The sequence below is a fragment of the Cervus elaphus genome, chromosome 33 (genome assembly GCF_910594005.1).
Source record: "Cervus elaphus chromosome 33, mCerEla1.1, whole genome shotgun sequence".
NCBI lineage: Eukaryota > Metazoa > Chordata > Mammalia > Artiodactyla > Cervidae > Cervus > Cervus elaphus.
The window spans coordinates 73030574-73050609 of record NC_057847.1 but is presented as its reverse complement, the minus strand read 5'-3'; the positions used below and the strand labels follow the sequence as shown (position 1 = coordinate 73050609).

The 20036-nt window shown below is 51.4% G+C and overlaps 1 protein-coding gene across 1 annotated transcript in view; it reads right to left on the bottom strand.

The window, feature by feature from the left end:
• GLI2 (GLI family zinc finger 2) overlaps nucleotides 1–19618 on the bottom strand; it is a 262655-nt gene extending 243037 nt beyond the window's left edge. The window contains exon 1 of the mRNA XM_043894884.1: nucleotides 18689–19618. The gene's annotated coding sequence lies outside the window, so the exon portion shown is untranslated. The remainder of the gene's footprint in view (nucleotides 1–18688) is intronic.
• Nucleotides 19619–20036: the final 418 nt, after the last annotated feature.

Sequence of the window (20036 nt, the reverse complement as noted above, 5' to 3'; positions counted from 1 at the left end):
TCCATTTTCTTAAACAGGAAAGTTAGGTAGACTAAGAAACTTAGAGCCTTAATATATATATAAAGTTGTTTTTAGAAGACTTGCTTATGAGAGTAAAAAAAAGTAACTATGTCCAAATGAGGGGGATCAGGACTTCCCTGGTGGTCCAGTGGTTAAGAATCTGCCTTGCAAATTCAGGCTCGATTCCTGGTCCGGGAACTAAGATTCCACATGCCAAGCCACAACTACTATACAACACCCACTGCCACAACTAGAGAGCCAGCCCACCACAAGGGAAGAGCCCACATTAGGCAACTAAGATCCAACGCAGTCAAATAAACAATAAGAAAAAAAAGGGGGGGGGGATCAGCCACGAACGGTTTGCCAGAGCCTACAACAAATGCTTACAAAAGATACCAAGTAAAAATTACAGGATGCAAAACTATAAATCATTCAGTAGCAAACTCTACATACTGAGGAGAGCAAAGATAGGAACAGAAAAATGAAGACGAGGATTAAGCAGACCAAAAATCAAAATAAAAATTTTAATACACCCAGAACAAATCTCTTGTTTAAATATGGTGGCCACCAAGACCCCTGGGTTGGACTGAAATGAGGACAAGGCAATTTTAGGCTAGGGAGCCTCACGGCAGCTGTCCTGACTGGCAGAGTACCCCTGAGGGGTCATAGAGGGCTGCCCTGTGGGAACCATGTGATCGGTGGCTTCATAGAGCCATGTGCCTCTTCTCTGACCAGCAGCCTGCAGCCTTGAACAGGTCCACCAGCTGAAGGGCATGACCACTGTCCTGCCTTGTGAAAGGATCTGGTCAAGAGCCCCACTATAGAAAGACCTCTCCGGAGCGCAGCAGGACAGACGTGGCACTGCGTCATCACCCTCAGGTGGCCAGTCCCAGGTAAGGTCCAGAAGGTGCCTGTCGGTCTGAGACAGGACACAGTCAGGCGCCTACGGTCTGAGACAGGACACAGTCAGGCGCCTGTCGGTCTGAGACAGGACACAGTCAGGCGCCTACGGTCTGAGACAGGACACAGTCAGGCGCCTACGGTCTGAGACAGGACACAGTCAGGCGCCTACGGTCTGAGACAGGACACAGTCAGGCGCCTACGGTCTGAGACAGGACACAGTCAGGCGCCTACGGTCTGAGACAGGACACAGTCAGGCACCTCTCAGAAACTCCCTCTGCGAATGAACTGATCCCCTCCCAGGTCAGAGACAAGGGCACAACAGTGTCCAGGTGCTGTAAGACAGGCTCTGTCAAGATGTCTTTTAGCAGAAACTGTGCTGGGGACTCTGGTTTAAGCCAGTAGCAGTGCAAATGAGAGGATTTGGGTTGACTGGAGCTTAAATGAGTCGCTAGCAGGATGTAGCGGCCAAATACACAGTGCGCACCCGGGCTACCTTCTTCATAATAATCAAGATTTCACAGCCAAGACATGGAAGCAAACTAAATGTCCACCAACTAAACGTGTAAAGAAGATGTGGTATCTATGTAAGTGGACTAGTACTCAGCCATGAAAAAAGAATGAAATAATGCCATTTGTAGCAACAAGGGTAGACCTTGAGACTATCATATTGAGTGAATTAAGTCAGAGATATGTGAAATCTTATATGTGGAATCTTAATACAAATGGACTTACTTATAAAACAGAAATAGGCTCACAGACACAGAAAATAAACTTATAGTTACCAAAGGGGAAAGGGGGGGAGGGATAAGTTAAGAGTTTTGGATGAACAGATACACACTACTATACCTAGCATGAACAACAAGGACACTGTACAGTACAGGGAACTGTACTCATATCTCGTAATAACCTACAGTGGAAGAGATTCTGAAAATGAAAATGTGTATGTGTGTGTGTGCGCGTGTATGTCTATGTGTTGTGTGTGTGTGTGCGTGCGTGTGCGTATGTCTGTGTGTTGTGTGTGTGTGTATAAAACTGAGTCACTTTGCTGAACACTTGAAACTAAGAGAAGATTGCAAACCAACTATAGGTTAGTGTTTAGGTTAGTGTTAGGTGCTCAGTCATGTCCGACTCTTTGCAACCCCACAGACTAAAGCCTTCCATGCTCCTCTGTCCATGGAATTCTCCAGGCAAGAATACCGGAGTGGGTAGCCATTTCCTTCTCCAGGGGATCCTCCCAACACACGGATTGAACTCAGGTCTCCTGCACTGCAAGCGGCTTCTTTACCGACTGAGCCACCAGGGAAACCAACTCTATTTCAATTTTTAAAAGAAGATTTCATGCTATGTACCAGGGACTTGACACATACAGTCTTTCATCCCCACTGAAGCCCCACAAGACAAGTCCACAGGTTTCCCCACTTTACAGATGAGAAAACGGAGGCACAGAGCTGGAATGATCAGTCTGTCTCCAGTGCCTGATCCAAAGCCCCTACTCCGCAGAACCTTCCGAACTAAGGGCTCACGCGCCTGTTCCCTCCCAATGACAGCACCGTGGCTGGAGCAGCAAGCTCCCACCTGGGCAGTCCGCCTCTGGAGTGAAGGCCAGGGCACAAAACCGATGCCAAGCTGGGTTTCATGGAACGCAGAGGACCCAGACTTGCCCCCCAAATGGGAGTATTTTGGGGGGAAAACTAGCCCACCGAAGATGCTCACTTCCCTTAGGGAGTGAGGCTCTGCAGAAGGGATCACCTCTTGATGAGGGAGACGCAGGAGGCAGGTCAGGACTGATGACATTCCCACCATCAGGGCTGTCAGGGACGGGGCTTCCAGGCAGAGGTGTCTCTGCAGAGACAGAGGTTGGGCCCGGCCCCCTTAGAGGATACAGCAGAGCCCCACATGAATGGGAAACTGACCCTGACTGATGTAGATTTGGGACCTCAGGCCAAGTCCAATAAAACCAGAAAACCTCCATAGAATCTGTAAAATGCATACAATTCCTACTGCATGGGTTTGTTATCCTAGCATGACGCATGGTGATGGTGCTAAAACACTGCACAGTTTCTACAGCCCTGCCACCTGAGACGATCATGGTAATTAGAGACAGAGCATCTCCTATGGGAATGCCAAGGCCAAAGGCTGCTTCGTTATTCAAGCAAATCAGTGCTGTAACCATCCATGAGTCTAAAAACCCCAAATAACCCTCTCTCATTGCTAAAATAAACTGCAATCCCAGGCCCTGAATGCCATGACTTAAAGGTTGCCTGAAATGATCTATTCTAACCACCTCATTTGATGGACAAAGAATAAACTAGGAGAATCTCAGAGAGGGACAATGGCTTGCCCGAAGTCTCATAGTAAATTTCAGGCAAAGCCAGACTAGAACACTGGTTACTGCACTATATTTCCAATGTTTTATCCATTGAAACATCCTGTGTCCCACCTAAAAACTCTTCAAAGTAGTCATAAAAACACTGAACACAGAAATTATGTGCAGGGCACAAGTTAACTATAACACATACTTGGATTATTTAAACTACAACTCTGCTATGTCACAAACCAATCACTATATAAACATGTGCTCTTGCTCTCGAAGGAAGCCAATCCCAAAGGAAGCCAATGTGAAGACTGCTTGGTTGGCTCACATTTCTTTAGAGTTGTCAAAGTAAACTGAACAAATGTCCATATGGAAAAATTTCTCCCCTAGAGAAATTTCCTATAATTCATTGATGAACTATTCAGTTCAGTTCAGCATGGACTGCAGCAAGCCAGGCCTCCCTGTCCATCACCAACTCCTGGAGCTTACTCAAACTCATGTTCATCGAGTCGGTGATGCTATCCAACCATCTCACCCTCTGTCATACCCTTCTCCTGGCCTTTGATCTTTCCCAGGATCAGCGTCTTTTCCATTGAATCAGTTATTCGCATCAGGCGGCCAAAGTATTGGAGTTTCAGCTTCAACATCAGTCCTTCCAATGAATATTCAGGACTGATTTCCTTTAGGATGGACTGGTTGGATCTCCTTGCAGTCCAGGGAGTCTTCTCCTTGGAGTCTTCAAGTCTCCAAGAGTCTTCTCCAACACCACAGTTCAAAAGCATCAATTCTTTGGTGCTCAGCTTTCTTTACAGTCCAACTCTCACATCCATGCATGACCACTGGAAAAACCATAGCCTTGACTACACAGACCTTTGTTGACAAAGTAATGTCTCTGCTTTTTAATATGCTGTCTAGGTTGGTCATAACTTTCCTTCCAAGGAGTACATGTCTTTTAATTTCATGGCTGTAGTCACCATCTGCAGTGATTTTGGAGCCCAGAAAAATAAAGTCAGCCACCGTTTCTACTGTTTCCCTATCTATTTGCCATGAAGTGATAGGACCGGATGCCATGATCTTAGTTTCCTGAATATTGAGTTTTAAGCCAGCTTTTTCAGCCTCCTCTTTCACTTTCAACAAGAGGCTCTTTAGTTCTCCTTCACTTTCTGCCATAAGTGTGGAGTCATCTGCATATCTGAGATTATTAATATTTCTCCTGGCAATCTTGATTCCAGCTTGTGCTCCAGCTATTTGCAACCCCATGGTCTATACAATATATGGAATTCTCTAGGCAAGAATACTGGAATAGGTAGCCTTTCCCTTCCCCAGGGGATCTTCCCAACCCAGGGATCCAACCCAGGTTTCCTGCATTACAGGAAGATTCTTTACCAGCTGAGCAACAAGGGAAGCCCGATCAACTATTAAGCACAAATGAAAACACAATAGCAAGACAGTATTGATGAGTGTTATAAGCAAGGGAAACCCCAGGGACAAGTGGAAGCCTAGGTCTAAGAATGATTTCAAGGAGGTGACCCCTGAGTTACTGGCTTCATGGATAGGAGATGAAGGATATGCCAAGAACCAACAGCAAAGGACTTTAAAATTCCTATAGTCAATGAATGGATGGATAGATGAATAGAGGGTGGATGAATGGATGGATAGATGAATAGAGGGTGGATGAATGGATAGAAGATGAATGAAAGATGGATAGATAGAAGATGGGTGGATCAATAGATAGATGGATGTATCATTAATGGAAGGATGGATAACAGATGAATGGATGGATGACTGATAATAGATGGATGGGAGGTAGATGAATGATGATGGATAATGGATAGATGGAAGATGATGGGTGGATGAGTGGAAAAATGAATAATGGAAGGATGGATGGATGGATGGATGGATGGATGGGCAGATGAATGGATGATGGGATGCATGACAACTATTACTCTTAAATCACTGAAAGTGTTCTGAAGTATCATAGTTGAGAGCGTTCTGAGAACCAGGTTCATCTTCTCATTCCTTTCAACTCATCATCCCCTACACAGACCCTGAGGTAGAGTTATCTTCCAGCAGCAGGTCAGGAATAGGTGAACACCATATCCCTTGCCTACAAATGGGCAAGGGTTGACAAGGTGAGAAGAGGTATGTGCATATTTGCTGGGAATCCCCTCTTGTCCACAGTTGGGCCTGGCCTGCACGCATGTGTGAGTGCACAATTGCTCAGCTGTATCCAACTCTTTGCGACCCCAGGGACTGTTGCCCTCCAGGCTCCTCTGTCCATGGGATTCTCCAGGCAAGAATATTGGGGCGGGTTACCATTTCCTCCTCCAGGGGATACCAGCAGAAAAAAACTTGACAAATGAAGTTGGCCCAAATCCAAAAGGAGGAAAATGATAACGCAAAGGTAATGATCCCTTTGCTCCACATCAGATCCCAAATGTTCCAGTTCCAGAAAGTACCTGAGTCCCCACCTTTATATTTCATGTCCTAAATAAAGGTAAGCCACGGGTGACACTACGTTGGTGGAGTCATCCTTGGAAGCACAGAGCATCCCGGACTCCCACAAAGGGCCCCTCTGAATCCTGTTGAACCGGCTCCTTACACTTCATCCTCCAAGTAACACTGACACCCTAGAGGTTCCAGAAATGCCTCTCTCTACCCACCATTTGCTTCAGTTCCTCTTCCTGGATGGCCCTTCCTTCTCCTGCCCCTCGATGGGTAATGCCCTTATCCTGGAGACCCAGCTCTGGGCCTCTCTTGGAGGAAGCCTTCCCAGACTTACTCAGGCACAACTGTTGGATTAAATAAATAAGCCACCACCAAAGGTTCCCACCGCTGGCTTTTTGTTATTCGGACCCAGGACTCTACAATCCCTGCCTGGTCAGAAAGAGCCTGGTACAAAATTCACTAAGTAGGAAATTTAGCCTGGGGCCAGAAAAGCAGATAGGTTCTCTCTGATGACTGTCTGGGACACTATCTGCTCCTGACCAACATTCCTAGGTACCAGTCTTTGTAGGTCACACCAGCTAATCCCTGGCTTTCCTAAAGCAGCCTCCCGGCGAGGCATGGAGAACACAGGAGGAAGATGCAGAGGGAGAAATCTGCTGGGATTTCGGGGGCCGCCAGCTCCTAACCAAGTTAGCAAGGTGTGAGCCTGTGGCAGCGAGCTTGATCCATGCCAGGCCCGTAACAGATGTTCCAGTAAGTGCTAGCTGATTGACTGATGGATTGCACAAGGAATTCCTCTTGATGGCAACTGCCACTCTGCTTCTAATTCAGGTCACAGAAAAGAAGGTTGACGATTTCCAGCCTGGTGAGAGTGTGAGGTGTGAATAAGCACCTCTGCCTGCTCCAAAGCCCTGGCCCCAGAGTCGTGCTGTGTCAGCCAGGGAGGGAAGCCCCACTCAGGCCTCACTGGCGACCTCCACCCAGGGTCACAGGCCTTGCTGATGACCTCCACCAAGGATCGCTCACTTGCAGCATTGGTACATTTGGGCTGGCTCATCCTTTGTCACGGGGGCTGCCCTATGCACTGCTGGCCACTAAGCAGCAGCCCTGGCCTCTACCCACTAGACGTCAGGAGCAACACCTCCCACCACCATTGCTGTTCTTCACTCACCAAGTCATGTCCAACTATTTGCAACCCCATGGGCTGCAGCATGCCAGGCTTCCCTGTCCTTCACCATCTCCTAGAGTTTGCCCAAGTTAAAGTTCACTGAGTCAGTGATGCCATCCAACCATCTCATCCCCTGTCACCCTCTTCTCGTTCTGCCTTCAATCTTTCCTAAGATCAGGGTCTTTTCCAGTGAGTCGGCTCTTCACATCAGATGGCCAAAGTATTGGAGCTTCAGCCTCAGCATCAGTCCTTCCAGTGAGTATTCAGGGTTGATTTCCTTTAGGACTGCTGGTTTGATCTTACTTTCCAAGGGACTCTCAAGAGTCTTCTCCGGCAACACAGCTCGAAAGCATCAATTCTTTGGTGCTCTGCCTTTTTTATGGTCCAACTCTCACATCTGTACATGACTACTAGAAAGACCACAACCTTGACAATATGGACCTTTGTCGGCAAAGTGATGTCTTTGCTTTTTAACACACTGTATAGGTTTGTAACTGCCCACCCCGCCGTTATGACAATCAAAAATTTCTCCAGACACTGACAAATGTTCCCTGGGGAAGAAACAGCCCTGGCTGAGAGTAAGTGCTGTAGCCTTTGCACCAGGCAGACCAGGGCAGCGCTTAGAAGACAGCTCCAGGATAGGGTCCTGGTTTGGGCATCAGTAAATCTGCCTCCCACCTCCCAGGTAAGCATGGAGATCATCTAACGTCTCTGAGACTCAGGTTACCCATCTGCAAAATAAGGCTCTATTTTGCAAGTCACTGGGCTAGCAGAAGGCACTCAATTAATTGCTTTACATTGATTTGTACATGGCTGTTCTGAAAACCTCAAGCTAACATCGCTCATCTCTCCCCAAAAGCTAGAACAATATTACTGGAAACCTACTAAGGCCTACTGAAGACCTCAAGAAATGGCAGTCCAAATACTTTTGCCAAATCATTCCACTTTTAAGAATCTATTCTAGGGAAATGATTAGAATTTCAGGTAAACATTTACACACAGATATCTACTCCAGTGTTATCTACATCAGCAAAAACTACTGACAGAAAAAAAAAAAGTAAATGCCCAACAATATAATAAAGAGAGTAAAATAAAACATGCTTATGGATGGACTTCCCTGGAGTAGTTAGGACTCCACGCTTCCACTGCAGGCGGCATAGGTTCAATCCCTGGTTGGGGAATTAAGATCCCTCATGCCACATGGCATAGTCAAATAAAAAAAAAAAGCATATATATATATGCTTGAGGAGATAAAGGAATATTAGATAGCCAATAAAAAATCACATGAAGAATATGCATTAATAATGTGGACTGTCCATGAGATAATATTATAGTGAAGTTACTATTATAATCAAGTTATGATTTAACTTCAATTTTGTAAGAAAACATAGAGCCAAAACATTATTCCTTAGAAACAAAAGACAGACTGGAAGGAAACGTGACAAAATCTTCCTCTCTGTGCTGTTTCCTATTTCATAAGTTCTCTATAAAGAAAAAAAAGCAAAAAAAAAAAAAAAGTCTTAGTTTTAAGATCTTGTGAGGAAAATATTTTGCTGTTGTTAACATCTTTACATCAGAAGGGAAGGCTCTGCTCGAATGCCCAGGTGCTAAACCAAAGTATAGAACCGAATAGAGCCTGAGCCAAGCGAAGAGACGGATGTTCAAACCTAAATAAAACAGAAATGAAACCTAAGGAAACAGAAGCAGGAGAAAGAGACTGTGGGCGGGCCTGGGCTACTGGGGAAAGGGGAGGTACCCACAGGGCGAGCTGGGCTGGACAGGAGAGTGGGCGGGGCCAGGTCCGACCCAAGCAGGTGGCAGGGCAGCCGCAGAGGGACACACATGCTCTGGGAAGCAGGCTGGTGGGTGTCCAGGGTGGGCAGTGGTCTGGGGGCTTGGCTTCTCACTGCTGACATCACTGTAAGCAAGGGCAGGATGGGGGCTAGGAGGTCTGTGGGTCAGGTCTAGTTCAACAAACCAACTTCCAGGCAAGATTCCACAGGGGCCATCAGCCTGATGCTACCTCCATCCTTCTTGCCCACCACCAACCACCCACTCAAGGGGGTCCTTGGAGAAGGGAAGAGACATGTCAATGAAGGAGCAGCACTCTAGTGTGGGACCTCAGCTGCTCTTGGTAAAACAGTGGAGCTGGGCACTAGTGGTCTGGGGGTCCTTGGACTGTGGGCCGGATCTGGAAAGGAATGTGGCACCCAGGTGTCAGACACCAGGGACACAGAGATGCCACGAGCCCTCATCCCACTTCCCTCGAGGCTCCCGGTGCCAGGGGCATAGCTGGGCAGTGTGCCCTCAATCTGCCCTGGGAGGTCTAGACCAGCCCATCTCCCTCATGACAGGCCCCCTGCACCAGCCCATCCTCCTCATGGCAGGCTCTCCCCAGCTCCAGGCCTGAGGCCACCACGGCTGGGAGGCCGTGATATCCTATACCAGCTCCTCTCACTCAGTCTGTACATCCTTCCTCCCCTTCTCAGGGAACCGTAAAGACACCCACAGGTAAGTCGAACCTCAGTCTGGGTCACTCTTACCAAAGACCTGCTCAAACTCTGCAATGCTGAACTAGACCCCAAAAGGGTCTGACTTCTGGCAGCTGAAGCAACGAGCCAGCCATCACGATGCACAGGTGTAGTTTCTTATACAGGAACAAAGGAGCCATCCAAAGGACCCTCGGGTCAGGAACCCACACCACAGAAACCAAGGTGCTGGTTTAGTGAGTTCGCTGCTCTCTGGTTTCTCCAGGTGCCTTTCTCAGCAAACCGTGGGATTGTCGGAGCTGCCCGACAGAAAGACAGCCCATTTCTCTGTGACGTTCTGGAGCAGAAGCAGCTCAATCCTCAGCTAGTTTATTTGCCCCAACCTCCAGGCCACCAAATAGCTGGGAAGTCTAAATGTTGGGTTATCCATCCAGCCTTACAGAAGGAAATGCTCTCCCTTTATTAAATGCAAAAATCAGTGAGGTGAAGAGCATCACAGAAAGAAATCATTAAATCCCCTTCACCTCGCCCTAAAAATCCTTGATTAAATGCAGATCTCAGGGTCCCCTCCAAGAGAATTCAGTCTGTAGGTTCTCCTTGGGTGGGGCGGGGCGGGGGGGGTGGGGGGCTGAAAACTGAAAGTGAAAGTGTTACTAGTCAGCTCAGCCCCTCTGACTCTATGCGACCCCATGGACTGTAGCCCACCAGGCTCATCTGTCCATGGGATTCTCCAGCAACAGTACTGGAGTGGGTTGCCATTCCCTTCTCCATGGGATCTTCTCAACTCAGGGATTGAACCTGGATCTCCTGCATTGCAGGCAGATTCTTTACCATCTGAGCCACTAGGAAAAGGTTGAGGGGCCTGAGAATCTGCATATTTAACCAGCTTTCCACCTGAATCCCTGGCAGGAAGGAAGCCCCCTGGAGGTTTTCTTTTCAGATTTGCCTCTTCAACTCATTTCCAGTTCTGACTTCATTCTTCTATGCTAGTTCTTTTTAAGTGCATCTTAGAAGAAAAAAATCTAATTCATAAAGGGATCTGGTAGTTAAAAGATTTCTGAAATGTGTGTGTACGTGTGTATATATACACACACACACATACTTAACCTAGGAGAAGGAAATGGCAACCCACTCCAGTATTCTTGCCTGGAGAATCCCATGGACAGAGGAGCCTGGCGAGCTATAGTCCATGGGGTCGAAAGTCAGACAAGACTTGACCATACCACCATACTTAACCTGAAGAGTGGATACATAATCGATACTACATTCATGCATGTAAGTAACATAAAGACATTAGAGTACTACATCTTAGAAAGATGAAGACCGAATCACACTCAAACCCTGTCCCCCTGCTTCATCCTGCCGCCAGCACACCTGACAACTCCCGGCTAAGTGAATGCCGAGTCAGATTCCTTCTCTCCCTACACGAATGAGGCACATTCAGCCGGCGACCATCAATGATGTCCCCTCACCTTGATCTCCGTAGAGAGCGAGAGTCAGCCCTAAATACTCTGCCGCTGCCTGGACACACAATGTATCACCCCTGCAAAATGCTCTGCTGTCTGCAGAAATGGTTGAGTGATGTCCTTTCAACCCATCATCTGATCACGATGACCTCAATTTTTGGAGAAGGCAAGTCAAAACTTGACACTTATCTTCAGAGATCCAAGACATATTTATGTGTCAGCCCACCCTTCAACTTGGCTGCAGCCTTCAGGAAAGTCTGAAAAGGCCATTGCAGGCCAAGTGCTTCCCCCGCCCCCACCGATGTTCCCACGTCCACCCCACGCCCACTCAACCAGTGACCACATCCCAGAGGAGCTCTGAGCACTACAGCTGACTAGGTAGTGACAGGCGGGGAGGGAGGTGGGGGAAGGAGGGTTATTCCTTGAGAGGAGCCTCACAACACAAAAGCAGAGGCAAAGACCAAGACCCCACACTCTGTCCAGACCTTGGTCCCCCTCCCACCAACACTGCCTGAGGTCTGATTCTTAATGATGGCTGCGAGAGGCAGGGTGTGCTGAGTCCCAGGACGTTGTGGCTAGAGGATCTGAGAGACCACACCTGCCATTCCCGCCCCTTCCACAGAGAAGCCAAGCGACTTGCACCGGGTCACCCAGCTCCTAAGTGACCAGTCTCACACTCTTGGAGGGTAACCCAAGAGTTCGGGCTCATTACTCATCACAGGGCACTTATCCATCACTTTTACTCTCCAACTTTTTCCAGAAGAAAACATCCTGCAAAGATGATACACATAGCAGTCTTTCTAGCATTTTTTTTTTTTTGGTGGGGCAATCCTCTGCCCAACTTTCTATATCACTGCCACCTTCATGGGCAGCTATTAACAACTCGCTCTTAAGATGGTCTCCACAAACCAGTGACAAAGATAGGAGCGGAGGCATCAGAGCCCTTTTACCCTTCACCCGGCTTAGACAGACTCATCCTTCAAGGCTAGTTCAAAAGCAGAGCCCGGCTAGGTTCCCAAAGTAGAGCCTGTACAGTCCCAGGAGACATACTACAGTGATGGTCACTTTGGATTTATTTCCACGCATTTATCTCCTCCCCCAGAAGGCACTTGTTAAGACTTCCATCCCCTGCTTCTTAAACCTCTGCCTGGTAAACTATAGATCCTCCTAGAAAGAATCAACACATTAAGAGCTATTTTCTGGCCATCAAGGCCTGCCTATGCCGCAAATACTTGCATACTAATCTCCCCATCACAGGATGAAAAATATGGACTTCTTTTTTTAACTTCCAACATAATGAATGAGTTTAAATATTAGAAGTTGAAATTATTAAGTAAATCATTTCACCTGCAAAGCTTCTATTTGCATAATATTAATTCATGGTGGCAGCTAAAACAAATTCATCACATTCTGTATATTAGAAGCTGATTTATATAGGAACTGAAAAAAATCATGAGCTCAAAATTATATTGACATGATGTACGGACTCAATGGAGAAAGATTTTTCTTTTTCCTTCTTTCCCTTTGATTTTTTTTTTTTTTTTACATCATCTGAACAACTGAATTATGGTGAGAAGGAAAAGGATTTGAGGAGAGGAAGGAGGCGAAGGACTGGCATCTCAGAAAATGAATAATGCTCCCGCCTCACGTGTGTGGCAGGCTCCCGGTGCGGGTATACACACACACTCCGGTTATTAATGTCAAGTATGCCAAAGATACGCTGGGAAATCATTACCATTCATCGCCACTAACCGCCATTAAATTTCAATCAATTCAACTTAGCACAAGTGTACTTGAGCGGCCCTTACAGTTCCTTATAAATGTGGCTCAAAAGTCGGGCTGACTTATTGCATTGTCCACAACACAAAGGAGCATTGCTAAGCGTCTGCTTGGACCCGGGACCGACGCTCTTTTAACATCCTCAGCATTCAAAGATCCTTCTTTTTCTGAACGCTAAGAGGTCTTCAATCCCTACAGATCAAGACGAACTGGGGGGGCGGGGGATACTATTTTGAGTGACCACCATTACTTTCCTGCCTTGCTGGGGGAAGGCGAATTGTCAGGGCAAACGCAGGCCTTCGTGGCTACCGTCACTCGCACATACGCCTTCTGAAAAGTTTTCTGATGCCGCCAAAAGTTTGGTAACGTGGCCCCTCTTCTCCTGGCTTTAGTGAAATGCTCTCAATTCACTCTGCAAACTGTCGTGTAAAGTCGAATGAAGCCCCTTCTCTCGGAGAAGTGGGTGGGGAGCCACTGGGACGAGGGAGGGAGGGCCAGCGGCCGTGGGCAGGGAGAAGCGCCGTCCCCAGGTGAGCGCGGGCTCCCGGGTGCGCTCCGGTCTCCCGCCCGGCGCCAAGAGGGCCCGACCTGGATCTGGGCCGCTGGCTTTCTTCCCGAGCCGCCACGAGCAGGGTCCGGCCTGCCGCCACTCGCCGGGGGCGGCCGGTGCGCGGCCAGGACAATGTGGCCATTGTTTGGGCGCCGCAAACCCGGCCGGCGGGCAGGTGGGAGGGACGCGGCGCCGCCGGCGCGCGAGCCGCTCGGGGCGCGGAGGGCTCCCCGGACGCGGGCACCGTCCCGGTGGCCCGGACACGCGGCTTCCCGGAGGCCTCGCAGCCAGCCCTCCGCGGGACAGAAAATGGAGGGGGGCGGGGAGACGAAGGAGGGAGCGGAGGGGGAGCGACATAAAAAGATGCCTAAGGAAAGAGGAGAGGGAGGGAAAGAAAAGACAGGAGCGAGGAGAGAAAGAAGACGCAGGGCGGGGAGAGGCGGGACACAGGGCGAGAGGGAAGACGAAGGCGCGGGGCGCGGCGGGGGGATGGACAGGCAGGACACAAAGCCGGCAGAGAAGGGCGAAGCGGGTGCAGGGGAGACAGACAGACAGACATGCAATCGAATCCGACCCCCGGCTACCCAGGAAGCCTCTACAAAGAGCTAAAGTTCACTGTTTCGTGGAGGGACGCGGCTCCAAAGAACCCAGCCGAGTCAGCACAGCGTAATCACACCAGGGGCTTTGCTTAATTACAGGTCTGAAAGCCCGGGCTGGAGGAAGGGCCCTACTTAACTGTGTCCCGGGGAAGGCCCAGGCCCTCGAGAGGTTTGCCAGGGTGGAGAACACAGATATCCCCATCCCTACCCCGCCCCCCAAGCCCGGGGAGCCCCGATCCCGGAGGAACCCGGATCCCGGAGGTCGAGGCGGAGGTCTGCAGCGGGCCCAGGACCACCACAAGGATGGAGTGCGGACGGGAGTCCGGGGCCGAGACGGCGCTGGTCAGCGGGGAGGCCCCGCCTCAGCCCGGGGGCAGGGCCACCCCCTCCCCCATCTCCCTCGCTCACTACCTCTCAAGAGGCCAGGGGCCCTCCGCCCAAGGGGGGAAATCAATCCCTTGCTAATGAATAAAAAGTCCCTTTTATTTCACTGCTGTGTTTGGTTCATTAAATTTTCCACAGATTTGCAGAGAAGAAAACATAATCAATAAACCTTGACAAAAAGTGAACGTGTGAAAAAGGCCGGAGAATGGAAAACTGAGATAAAAGTGATACCCGATCACAGATTTCAGGGCCAGATGACGAGCCGGGGCTGCCGCAGAATCTCAATGGACCATCACCCTTTTGCGGCTTTCCTTCCCTTTGCTGAAACTCTTCTTTCAAGACAATAGGAAATGCACTAAAACTTTTTTCTTATGCTAATGCCTGAAACAGGGCACTCACAGTTAAAACACATTGCCCAGCAACCTGTTTTTGGGGGGTTGTTTTTTTATGACACGCAAGCAGACACACAAAACCACATGAACTTATTCACTTTAAACCAAAAATCTCAGAAACAGTTTATGTGAACTCTTTGGTCACATCTTAAGTGAGTTATTTTCCCTCACACAGTATGATTTTTAAAAAGCTAGAATAAAGGAGAAGAGGGAAATAAGATACTAAACAGGCAGAGTCTGCTGTTATCACTAGGGTATTTCCCCAGGGGGTTAAACGTAGTTTTGTAGGTTTAGGATATTTTGGTCACCCTCCACATCTAAAAACAATGATCAAAAAAAAACATGGAAAGAGAAAACAATGATCGATCATTTTTTTTTATCCTTTGGAGTCCACAGCAAACATTCAAATTCATTTTGGAATACGCAGTATTGAATCTGGTGGCAAGGATTTATTTAAAACCAACAAAGCAGTTGTTCTTTACCAAAAGACACTGCCAAATGCCAAAGCTGTCCCAGGACCCCTTCCCAAACCATCTTTTAAACAAACCTGAGGCCACTATTAAAGAGCAGGCTCCCCTCCTGCCTTCTTTAGAAGCCAGTGAGCCTTGATCACTGAAACCGGGCCTATTCTGGTGGCTGGTACAATCACCTCTGTGGCCTCTCTGAATTTTCTGGAATCTAAGAGTACAGTTTCCCTCTTTGGTATTCTTCACATGTTTCAAGTTTGCACGCCTCTGACACTTAACTGAAAAGAAGAAAGCAGAGAGCTGCTACCCCAGGGAGGGGTTCCTTTTCAAAGGGCCCAGGGGGTACTGCTGCAGCCCTCCACGGCTAGCTCCACCTGACCCAAGCACCATCCCTGACCACCAGAAAACGGGTCCTGGCACAGGTAGAAGCCCTCTGCATCCTAAAGAAGCTGGACAGGTGGCTCCACCTCCCTGGAGCTGGCCTAGGAGCCAGCGTCATGAGATGAAAGGAACACACGTCCCCAGGAAAAGGCAGGCGGCACTACCCCTTGAGTCTACAAAGCTATAGGGCTCGCCTTTTGCGCGTCCACAAGTCAGCTGGGTGTGTGGGGGTCACACGGTCTTTCAAAGTGCGCATGAAAACTGTCTGGTCCCCGTTAGAGGGACTGCTGGAATCTCTAGGGTGAAGGTCCCTCTGCCTTCCTCTGGGTGGTCAAGAGAGGTCCTGCTGAAAGAAGGGTGTTTATTAGGCAAATATTCAATTTTGTCGGCCTGCCTGCTGAATCGCCAGGTTGGCTAATCCAGCCCTAAGGGCCGCCCTCTGTACAGGGCACTTGTGGGAGTACACAAAGCATGAAGTGTTTGTGTATCTTTCAGTCTGCGGTGCAAACAAGCCAGCTACAGCACACAGCCTCCAAGACCCCTGCAGCCAGGCGAGGAGTCATTGACGAGCAGCCCTGTAGCCCCCCTTCCAACTAGGCAACTCGCTGTTCGGTACCCTCCCCACGAGTGAGCTGGAGCATCCCCGAGAACACACACCGGCCCTCCTTTCTAAGGCTGCCCGGCCAGAAGGGCCTCCCTAACCCCACACATCCTTCAAGATAGGCCAAGTCAAAGAGTCCCCTCCAAGGCCACGGGCAGGGTCCGTGTGAGTTTGGAAGCAGCCTGGGATGCTCTGCTGAAGGAGTCTGATCCCTGTACAAATTCCCCTCCAAACCATTCTCCTGGAGAATGAAAAAAAAAAAAAAAAAAGAAAACTCACCCTAACAGTCAGGCCTGCCTTGGTCCTCAGTGAGCCTGGCCATGATTTGGGAGTGCCTTCCTCCTTCCCATGGGTATTCTCAGCCCACTGACTTTGAAAACAGACTGAGCTGACTATAGTCTCACTCAGATGCCAAGCCAAGGGAGAGTCGGGTCACCTATTTCCTGGGTGAGTGGGATCCTCACCTTCACTGGAGCGCTTCCTGCCTGAGTTTAAATTCCCCTACCATCACTAACTAACCTCACAAAATTAGTGTATTTCTCCCAGCAGAGGGGAAATACAAACCATCCTAAATATCACAAAACAGAACTAATTTTGAAACTCTCAGACAAGTGACAACTCTCTATGCAGCTGGGTTTGACTGGGACCTTAAATCTGGGGGAGAACCCTCGGCCATCAGGGTCGAAGCAGTAGGTCTGAGAAAACGAAAGCAGGAAAGATGAAGAAAGAGGCACAAGATGGGAAGAGGTGGGGTCCTGAAGGGATGTATCTGCGGTGGTCTGGATGCCTCCAGCCTCCGTATAGAATCAGTGACCCTGGCCAGGTCAGAAGCTGGGGCGAGCCTGAAGGCCACCAGAACTCACAGCAGCCAGGCACAGTTAGGGTGCCCAGCCCGGCCCTGGGGAGACCAGCCCAGGTAGCTACACAATGAGTTTTTTTTTTTTTCCCGGCAGAGGCAAGTGCTCTGAGGCCCCCACACAGGGAAGCCACCGAGGGAAGAAAACTCCCCGGCAAGGTAAGGAAGTGGGCGGGGAGGGGGCTTCTGGGTCAGGTGGTAGAACAAACAGATCTCGGGAGACTGGTGACCAGCCCGCCTATTCCGTGGCTTCCCATCGCTGTATATTTTGGATTTCAGCGTTTATTTACTTTCCTTTTTGGCACCGAGCCCCCTGAGCACGCCAATACAATATTTGTTTAAACACTATTTTATGCCGCTTGCGAGGGAACCGTTTACTTTCAAATGCTCCAACATCCCCCTGAGCCTCGTCGGCAAACAGCATATGAGCGTTTTACAACTGCTCCCTTTATCTGGAGCTGTCGGGATTAAACCTTCACACGCCCGGCGAGGACGGCGGGGCGGGGGTCCCGGGACTCGGCCGCGGCCACCGGGCTGCTAAGCGCTCCCGGGAGGCCTAGCGCCGCGCGAGATGCCCTGGCAAAAAGGCAGAGCAGCGCAGTAAAGACCCCCGCGGCCCAGCACCAGACTCCGGGGAAAGGTCGACTCTTTCCCGGCCGGGATCAATTCTGAAAGTCACACCAAAATGACACAAAAGAGCGGGGAGTGGAGGGAGGCACCCTGAGGGAGATCCAAAACCCGCGAGCGCCCCTGCGACAGGGCACCCGGGGTGAGGCGCTCCGGCTCCAGCTCCAGCTCCTCGCGTGGTGGAAGTCGGGTTTCCTAGGAAGTGACAGCAATTACTGTCGGGCTGAAAAGGCGCCCAGTTGGGTGCACTTCCATCCCCCCCACCCCCGACACGGGGGGGGCGCACTCACACACACACACACACACACACGCACGCGCTCCCTTCCTCCTCCCCCAACCAGCGGCCCCCCTCCCCGGGCCCCGTCCGAGGGAAACGCTCCCCTTTCTAAACCCTTAATAGGATTGGCGCCCAACTCTCTCTGCGCCGCTCCCCATCCATCGCACACAGATCAAGTTGCAGTAGTGGATTTTTCAAATTCCTCAGCAAATATACTTGTTGAGAGATTGCCGGCGGCGCGGGGCGGGGGGGGCGATGAGTGGGGGCGGGGAAGAAAGAGCGTGGCGGGGAAGGGGGGACCGGAGGACAGGGCGAGAGATTACGTGAGGATCCCTCGGGGAAGTCAAGCGGATCTCAGAGCGGAGGGCAAGAGAGGAGGAGGAGGAGAGAAGCAAGGAGGGAGGCGGGAGGGAAAGCCTGACCGAGGGGGAGGGGGCGACAGGGCCCGAGGAGGGGAGGAAGGAGCGAGAAAGAAAGAAAGGCAGGGCTTGGGACCGGCAGCGCGGAGAAGTGCAGTTAGAAGTTCGCAGCGGCTGGCTGCAGCCCCTCCGCCCCCGGCACACTCCCCGGAGACACTCCCACGGCCCACCTCTGGAGCTCGCAGCATCCCAGCCTCCCCGCGCTAACCCCCAACTCCCGAAAAAACAGCCCCGGGCTCGGGGGCGGTGGAGACGGGGTGGAGGCAAGCTCGTTGGCGCTCCCCAAGAAGGCAGGCTCTTTCCCCCAGGTGGGAAGGAGGATGCAAAATCGCCCCCTGGGTCCCAAGTTCCCATCCCTGGACTCCCTTTAGGTCCCAGCCTGGTTTAGCCAGAACCCGGACGCGGGCCGCCGCGCTAGCCCCCGGTGCCCGAATCCCCGTGCCATGGCGCGGGTACCCGGCCGAGGGACGCTCCAAGACGGCGCAGCATCCCAGTCGGCCCGAGTTCGGCCGAAGTAGGGGGCATTTCGCGACGAAAAGCAAGTAAAAGAAGGCCAAAGCAACTTTACCGAGGGAGACAAAAGTTTGCCTCTAGCACGCAGGTGGCCTCCGGGGCGCCGGGCGGTGGCTGCGGGCCCCCATCCCAACTTGGTTGGCGCGGCGATCTACCGCGGGCTGCCGTGTGCCCGGGCTCACTCCAGCCGGGGCGTTGCGGGCCAGGCAGGGGAGGGGACCGAAAGGAGGACGGGGGCCAGGCAGCCCCTACAGCCGGCGAGCGGGCAGCTCCCCGAGGCTCCGGCGCGCAGGGCGGCCCGCGCTCTTTCCTCCGGCTCCTCCCGCTCCTCCTCGTCTTCCTTCGCGTCCGCCGCCGCCGCCGCCTCCCGCTCCTCCTCGAAGACTCATTGATGGGAGTTTGAAAAAAAGTCCGCGGAGCCGTGCTGCCTCGGCTGGCGAGCTCCGGCACTCCCGCGCTCCAGCCCGCCGCGCGCCCGCACGGCGCAGCGCCCCCGCGCGCACGGCTGCGGCACACAGGGCGCCGCGCCCCCGCCCGAGCCGCGCGCCCCCGCCAGGAGGGGATCCCGGGGACCTGGAGGGGAGGGGGGGCCTAGGACCCTCCTCCTCCGCGCCCGGGAGAGAAAGCACACCTACGTAGAAAGTTCCAGCAGAGAACGAAAGAGCGCGCCAGTCCCCAACACTTTTTTTTAAGGCGCCGGGGTGGGTGGGGGGTCGCTAACTCAAGTCAGATGAGCTCCGGAGCCGAGGCGCAGGGACGGTTCTGTTTTCAATCTCTGAAATCCCCCGCCCTCCCCACCTCCCTCTTCCCCTCCGCCGGGAGATGCCCGGGTCGGCGTTCCCAGTGCGCCCGCTTCTCCGGGCGCCGGGGCGGAAGCGGGGGTCTGGAGGGCTGGTGGGGAGGGAGGCAGGCTCTGGGGCGGGGGGCTGGTTCTACGCCGACTCTCCGGCAGCCACCAGCGCGCGCAGGTGCCGGGGTCCGGCCTGCGCCCCCCGCCGCGGCGAGCACGAGTCGCCCTCTGGGCGCCTGCTGGTGAGAAGCCTAGCAGCCTTCTAGGTTTGGTGCCTGTGTGTTTGGTAGGAAGGGTTTTTGTTTGTTTTGTTTTGTTTTTAGAGACTCCACTCGAGCTGCCGCAACCAGATGGAAGTAATCAGAACCCAACAACAACAGAGGAAGGAGGAAGAAAAAAGCCTCACTGAACTTTTGGACCAAAGTGTGTATGGGTGTGTGTGTGAAAGAACTTGCTTAAGCAAACTGGGTAACAAGCCTTGGGCCCTCAGGCCTCACCGCAGCCCAGAAAGAGCTGCTTGGCTGGAAGAAGCAGGGGGCAGCTGGCTGAAGTGCCCCCCAACCCATGGCCGGTCTTCAGCCTCTCCAAAGCTGAGGGTCCTCCTCCACAAAGG